The sequence below is a fragment of the Muntiacus reevesi genome, chromosome 10 (assembly GCF_963930625.1).
Source record: "Muntiacus reevesi chromosome 10, mMunRee1.1, whole genome shotgun sequence".
Taxonomy (NCBI): domain Eukaryota; kingdom Metazoa; phylum Chordata; class Mammalia; order Artiodactyla; family Cervidae; genus Muntiacus; species Muntiacus reevesi.
In genome coordinates this window covers 56989737-56996634 of record NC_089258.1, presented here as the reverse complement: position 1 = coordinate 56996634, position 6898 = coordinate 56989737, and the positions used below count along the sequence as shown (strand labels likewise).

The 6898-nt window shown below is 50.1% G+C and overlaps 1 protein-coding gene across 2 annotated transcripts in view; it reads left to right on the top strand.

Moving 5' to 3' along the window:
- Window positions 1-745: 745 nt before the first annotated feature.
- The window catches only part of ACSL1 (acyl-CoA synthetase long chain family member 1), a 61946-nt gene continuing 55793 nt past the window's right edge, over window positions 746-6898 (top strand). For both annotated transcript variants that reach the window (XM_065947644.1, XM_065947642.1), the window contains exon 1: window positions 746-902. The gene's annotated coding sequence lies outside the window, so the exon portion shown is untranslated. The remainder of the gene's footprint in view (window positions 903-6898) is intronic.

Below are 6898 nucleotides of genomic sequence, written 5' to 3'. Positions count from 1 at the left end.
ATTAGAGGATAAGTCTACTGGCAGGCCTAAGGAGCTAAGAGGAAAATACCATTTGGACCAGGAGCCTGAAAAAACCTGCGCTGGGCTCTGGAAGACCCCAATGGACATCGCATGCACGCAGACAGAAGCCCTTAAAACCGCAGGGCCAGGGCTGAGCCGCGAACGGTCCCTGGAACTTGGCAGGTGGACGCTGTCCTTGAATGGTGTCGAGCCTGCGCTCTGATCCAACTATCCTGGGGCCCATCTGTCCTGTTGGTCTCATGTCCAGCGCTCTGCAGAAGTCCAGAGCAGGGCCTTTCCAGGCCAGGGACTGTGGCGAAACCGCGTGGGTGGGGGTGGGGGTGGGTGAAACCAGGTTAAAAGGATCACGCAAGTTCTCTGCCAAAACCAATAGGAAAGGAGAGCCTCAGGACCCCCAGGGCTCCTCCCTGCAGATGCCCCCGCCCCAAGGAGTCAGAGGGCATGTGGTTGAAGGTGGAATACGCGAAAGGGTGTGTCCCGCCCCCTTTGGCACTGCAGACTTCTGGGCTGAGCCACCACAATTTACTCTTTGCCCTTCCTCGGACTCCTTGTGAAATCCAGGGTATTCCGGACTCCTGGAGTTGTGCGTTCGTCCCCCGCGGTGCCCCAAGCTTCTATCAGCCGGCGGGGACGCGCTCGACCGGGCCGCTGTGGGGGCGGGGCCCGAGTGGGGCCGGGGCGGGGCCGGGGGCGGGGCCCGAGGCGGGGCGGGCGGGGCCCGCGCTCTGGCCTCAGCCCGGCTCCTAGGCTGCAGCGAGCGGCTGGGGCGCAGCCAGCTCTCGGAAGCGGCGGCGGCGCCCTTAAATAGCATCGGGACCCGGCCGGGGCCGGCAGTGGGCTGCAGTGACAGCCGGCGGCGGACGGCCGGGCCTGCGGAGGAGGTGAGTGCTCCTTCTGGCGGGGGGGAGCCGCATCGGTCCCCGCTGCGGCGCCGCCCAGGTCTCGGCTGGGGCTCGGGTCTAAGGCTGCCCCGCCACCCGGAGCCCGGGAGGTGGCGGCCGCAGCGGAGACGTGAGAATCCGCCCTCGGATCGCAGCGACGTTCCGCTTTTCCGGCCTCTGCCCGGCGGCTCCCCGAGTTCCCTCCGCCGCGGAGGCCTCCAAGCCACCCGATCCTCCGCCGCTTCCTGTGCAAGAGAGCCGGCGATGCCCGCCCGCCTCTCCCCCCGGCGGCGCGGGCGCAGGGCTGGTGCACGGCGGGGTGCGGGTGACGCGCGCCGCGGACCTGCGTCCTTGTTTGTGTGGCGGCGAGGACCGCCCAGCGGGAAGCCGGACCCGAAGCTGCAGATTCGGGGCGATGATCGCCGCGGGGCCGTGTCGATGCTCTCTGGGTTGCGGCCTCCCTCTTGCCCCTCCGAGGCGGGTTGGGGGCATGCTCGGATCGCGCGTGGAAGCATCAGAGCCTCGGCGTGAAGGGTGGTCCCTGCGTACCGCGCCTGCGGGAGGGTCAAAGGCAGCACCCGAAGCCGGTGGCCACATGTGGAAATTCTCGCGGTGCCTGCAGAGGAGTGCCACAGCTGCTGTACATGACCGTGATGGAGTCATTTTAAAGAGCCTGGCATGTTTTGAAATTAGGAAGTAAAAATCATGATATCTATCGCCTTGCAGCCTAGACGAAGCGTGGTGGTAGGTAACTTGAATGAACACGTGGACGAGAACACAGAGACAGATGCTTCTCTTACTCAGTGTGTAGGCTAGAATTTGCAAACCCCTTCCCCACCCTACCCACTTTCAAGGTTATGGCACTTAATTAATACCGTTATAATAGTGCCCTTGCCTTTGAAAGTTCAAACATTTAAGCTTCTTGTTGGTGCAGGTGTATGTAAAGTGCCCCAACTGTTAATATCCGTTTATTTTTTGCCTTTGCTTAGCGTGAGAGAAATTGGTTAATTTCATAATTCTGACAAATAATTCATAATTCTGACAAATTTCACCTGTGATTATTATCTCCTAAACAATTATTTTCTTAACACTTACAAACTAAAAGCTAGTCGGTACCTCCAGCTTGATTCAGCTTTTTCAGACTGAGGTGGCAGGTTGAATTGGCTTAAAACTTAAGATTTGAGTTGATTGTCTGGTTGGATGGGCTTGAGAAGGTGGGACCTTTAACCTTCCTTTCCCATCTGTGTGGAGCCAAGTCCTGGGTAATGTTCATTCTTGTTCTGAGTCAACTGGGGGAATCCCTTCTCAGGCTGAAACTTGACTCCTCATGTGGGAAAAGGTGCATGAGACTAAAGTCTTTCAGAAACTAAAATTCTGTAACTGAAAAAAGCAAACCCTGAAGAGTAACCCACTTCATATCTCCCTCCCTCACTTCAGATAGACACATCATAGACCTGGTGTTATAGACCTGTTTTCAGCGTTTGCTATAAATTGAAAAGACTTTTTAAATCACCCTTCTCTCACAGTTATTAGCATGTTGACCTATTTCCTTCCTGTCTCTGTTAAGCATAGTTCGGCAGTATTTTTTATTATTGTGGGCAACCTGACTAAAAAGAATCTCTTGGCTTTTAAATTTGGGGCATTTAAGAGAGCGATACTTGTGACAAATGCAGGTAAAGAAAGGTCTCTATTTATATCATACAGGTCAAGTTCTCATAACTATCACAGCTTTTGGTTGAGCTTGGGTATAGCTGACCATGTGCCCGCATGCCACAGCGTCCTGCTTGATGTCCAGGGCAGGCTGCGTCTTTGGTTTTGATGTAGCTGTCTTGTGGAAGTTTGGAGGAGGGGATGGGGAAAGATTATGTTGTTTTGTCATTACAGCTGGGGATGTCTCCTTTCTCCCTTCAAGTTTCCCTTTTCTGGAAAGAGCAAGACTGTAGGAATAAGTAGTCATTTCTAGCCTTGGAAGGATAGAATAACTTTTTAAGGTCAGTTTATGAATTTATTGTGCAAATTTGCCACCTATGTCCTTTTGCATTTACTCTTATAACCAAATTCTGTCAACTGTGACAGAATTAATCATGCTTCGTGAACAGATTTATTTGGATGATGCAATGGTTTAGGCTCCTGTGTTCGAAAATACAAAGGAATATCCCTTAAGACAGCTCAGAGCTGTAGGTACCCGAAATCTGCTTCAAGCTCTGCTCTTTGACAGGCCACGGCCAGTAAGGAGGGAGATCAGAGGTGCCCGTTTTTGTTGAAGGTTAACTGTCCAACTTGGTGTTCAGACAAACACATTAGAGTCATTTTGCTTTGATACTCATTTCTGGAGATCAAGTCTCAGTGAACAGAGCTAATCTGAAGCTGCCAGTGATTGAGTTTGAGTTTCAGTATTCTAGTCCTAACAGGAGCTTTGGGGAGCTTTTAAACAAATTCATAGCTGGATTTGACGAACTGGAAAGTGGAGGCAGGCTCACCAGTGCTTGTGTCCCCAGCTTGATGTCATTTCCTCTCCCATTCGTCACCTAAAATGCTGAATGCGAACCCTTTTAAGAATTCCTAGTTTGTGAAGCTTGAGGTGATACATAATTTGTACCACGTGACAGGAGAAGCTGGTCACGTAATCTGCGTCATCTTCATCTCTCTGCTTTTTCACACGCTAACATTTAGAAGTTCTTCACTGTGGCTTCCCTGATAGCTCAGTTGGTAAAGAATACGACTGCAACGCAGGAGACCCCAGTTCAGTTCCTGGGTGGAGAAGATAGGCTGGAGAAGGGAAAAGCTACCCATGCCAGTATTCTGGCCTGGGTCACAAAGATTTGGATACAACGGAGTGACTTTCACTTTTCACTTTCACTGTGTTGGAGAGGGCACAGTTATTAGTGGTCACTTTTATAGAATCAAGAGGGGAGGGTGAAATAGGAAGGATCCTTGCCAGAAATTTGGCTAGCTTAGAGGGATGGCACATTCTTTGGCCAAAAACTTAGCTGGAGGTGAGGACTTTGCTCCCATGTGCTTCCTCCTGCTAAAGAATACATTCAGTTGGAGGCCAGTTCTGTCCCCAGTATCTAAGATTTCAGGACTGGTGGCTCCATATAGTTGTCGAGATGTAAATAAAAATTTGAGAGCTGTCTAATATCTTATAACTCAAAAACCATTTGCTTCAGAAAACCTATATAAGTAAAATTGTGTATTTATATAAATACAGTATATAACTGTGGTGTATAATTTATATAGCATATCCATTTAATATTATAATAGAAATCTATACTTGTTATAGAAAATGTAAAACTATATAAAATAAATCTAGGAGTTCCCTGGTGGTTTAGTGGTTTAGGATTCTGGCTTTCACTGCTGTGGCCTGGGTTCAATTCCTGGTTGAGGAACTAGATCCTGCAGGCTGCTTTTGCTTTTGCATTGAAGATAATATTTTCGATTATTGACTTTAATGACCTAAGTTATATTGTGGACACTTTCCTCATGTTGTTACATACTCTTGAAAAAATGAGTTTTGAAGATGACTGTCATATAGTTTATGCAATATGCCATAAATTATTTATATTTCCCCTATTACTGGACATTTAGAACAGCTCACTAAATATCTTATATATTTCAGTATGTCTTTTTTTTTTAAGTTAGGGAATATTCTGCTTTAAAGGGGCTTCCCTGGTGGCTCAGATGGTTAAGAATCTGCCTGCTAATGCAAGAGACCTGGGTTTGATCCCTGGATTGGGAAGATCCCCTGGAGAAGGGAAAGGCTACCCACTCCAGTATTCTGGCCTGGGAAATCCCATGGACAGAGGAGCCGGACGGGCTACAGTCCATGGGGTTGCAAACAGTTGGTCATTACTGAGCAACTAACACTTTCACTTTCACTGCTTTAAAACTGTTGAAATTGACCATGATTTGGAAATTATTTTTTATTACTATGTGGTTTTAATGAACCATGGGTTCATGTGTTTCAGTCAAAAACTGTTGAAATAAGGATTCATGCTTTGGAAAGATAAGTGGAAAGAAGTTAGGGCATCACAGGGGGAAGTGTGGGCTGCCTTTTAGACCATTTCCTCATTTGGGAGGGACTTCTGATAAATGTATTATCTGTCCATTGGCACTCTTTCTTGGCTGCTATAGAAATTGGCACTTTCCCCACAGGTTTGTTGTGAGGAAAATGTCCATATACATAAGGCCAAAATGCCCTGAGTACTATTTATTCTTTGTTAACCAGAGTAAATAGAAAGTTGCTACGGGAGCTCCCTTCCCACCAGGCTCAGCTGTCAACTACGAAGCAGGGCAGTGTTAGCTGAGCCAACAGGATGAGGGGTCATACAGCCAACAGCACCAGGCGCTGCTCTTGGCGCTTCAGAGCTGTTAACACAGTTCATCGCCCAGTTACCCTATAAAGTAGTCCTACGTATATCCATATCTGATGAAAGGTGGCAAGGAACAGACACAGCGATTCAGCCTCCCAGACCAGTGTTTGAACCTCGGCAGTCTGGTTTCAGGGCCAGAGCGCCTACTGACTTGGCTCTTCTTCTTGAACTTGAAGGGATCTTAGTCTAGCGGGGGGGGGGGGGGGGGGGGGCGCCCTGGAAAGTTCCAGGTTATCAGCTGGTGGCAAGACTGAGGACAGAGCTGGTTCTTCCCTGGCCTTGCTCCTTGGCTGTCCCCTGTCCTTGTTCACACATTGTCTTCACCATCAGCAGGCTGAAACAGCGACAGATTTTGATTCCGCTCCGTTCGGCCAGTGATAAGCTCACCTGCTACGCAACTGTGACTTTTTTAGAGAATTAGAGAGCAAAAGGCTTTGCCTGCCCTAGAAGTTGGTCCTGTTCTAGATTTTGCTGGAAACCTGTAAATATTTTGCGGAGTTTGAAGGCGCAGAGATATTGTCTATCAGTTATGGCCTCCTTTCCCCAAGACAATTTTAGGCAGGACCCCAGTATATGAAATAAGTAAAACAGGGCTGCCGTGGTTGAAAGAGGGCAGGGTGGGAGTCCCAGGTCACATAAACTGGAGATACGGTTGCTTCCTGGCCTCGGAGACACTCCAGCACCCCCCTGGCTCCCCGGGTCCCCGAGGGAGCCTAACTCACTCATCACCTGACATAGTACCTGGTGCCCAGGGGCAGAGTGCCTTAGCAAGGTTACGTAAGCTGTGTCCCCCTCAGGCCATGACACACAGTGGAGTTTGTTCCTGTGCCCTGTGCCTATTGGAGGAATGGCCGGACCTTGGTGTCATCCTTGACTTGTGCCCTGAGACCCAGCCAGTCGGCGTTTTCTGTTATCCGTGCCATACTGCCTAGCGCTCGTGTGTTCCCTCCTTTCCTTGTCCAGGTCGCCACCCTCATCCACAGTCTGTCACCTCTAGTTTAGAAAACAAGGGTACTTAGTTAAAAAAAAAAAATGATGGTGACACTTCCTAACACAGAGTTCTGATCAGATCCCTCCTCTGCCCAGAAGCCTTCCAGGGTCCCTCTGGAAGGCCCCAAGTCTTCAGGTAGCTTGGCTCTTGGGGGCTTCTGGAGTCCAGTTCGAACCTGCTGTCTCCCGTGAGTCTGCCAAACGGCCACATGCTGGAACTTTCGGAAAGCGGCTCTGGTGGCACAGGGTTGAACCAAGGCCTCTGCACCCATGACTCTGTAGGTGAGCTCTGTCTGCCACCTGACCCCCCTCCTGTGTCCTGGGTGAGCCTCCCTGGCATGCCCCCCCTACCCCCCGGCTGCAGTGACATCCTGGTCCTGGCCTCGTTGCTCATGGCCCTGCTTTTCAGAGGCCCTTTTCCTGGAGTGACCCTCACCGTCCTCAGACTCCACATCACTCACTGGAACCTTCAGCCGACAAGAACTGGTGCTTAAAATGTTGAGACACTCACATTCTTGTTAGAAAAGAGCTGCTACCCTGAGCACCCACCCCTCATTCAGACACCGAAGGGTTAATGCCTGGCCAGGGGAGGCTCTCCTGAATCCGGTTCTGATGGTTGGCCTACTTCTGTTC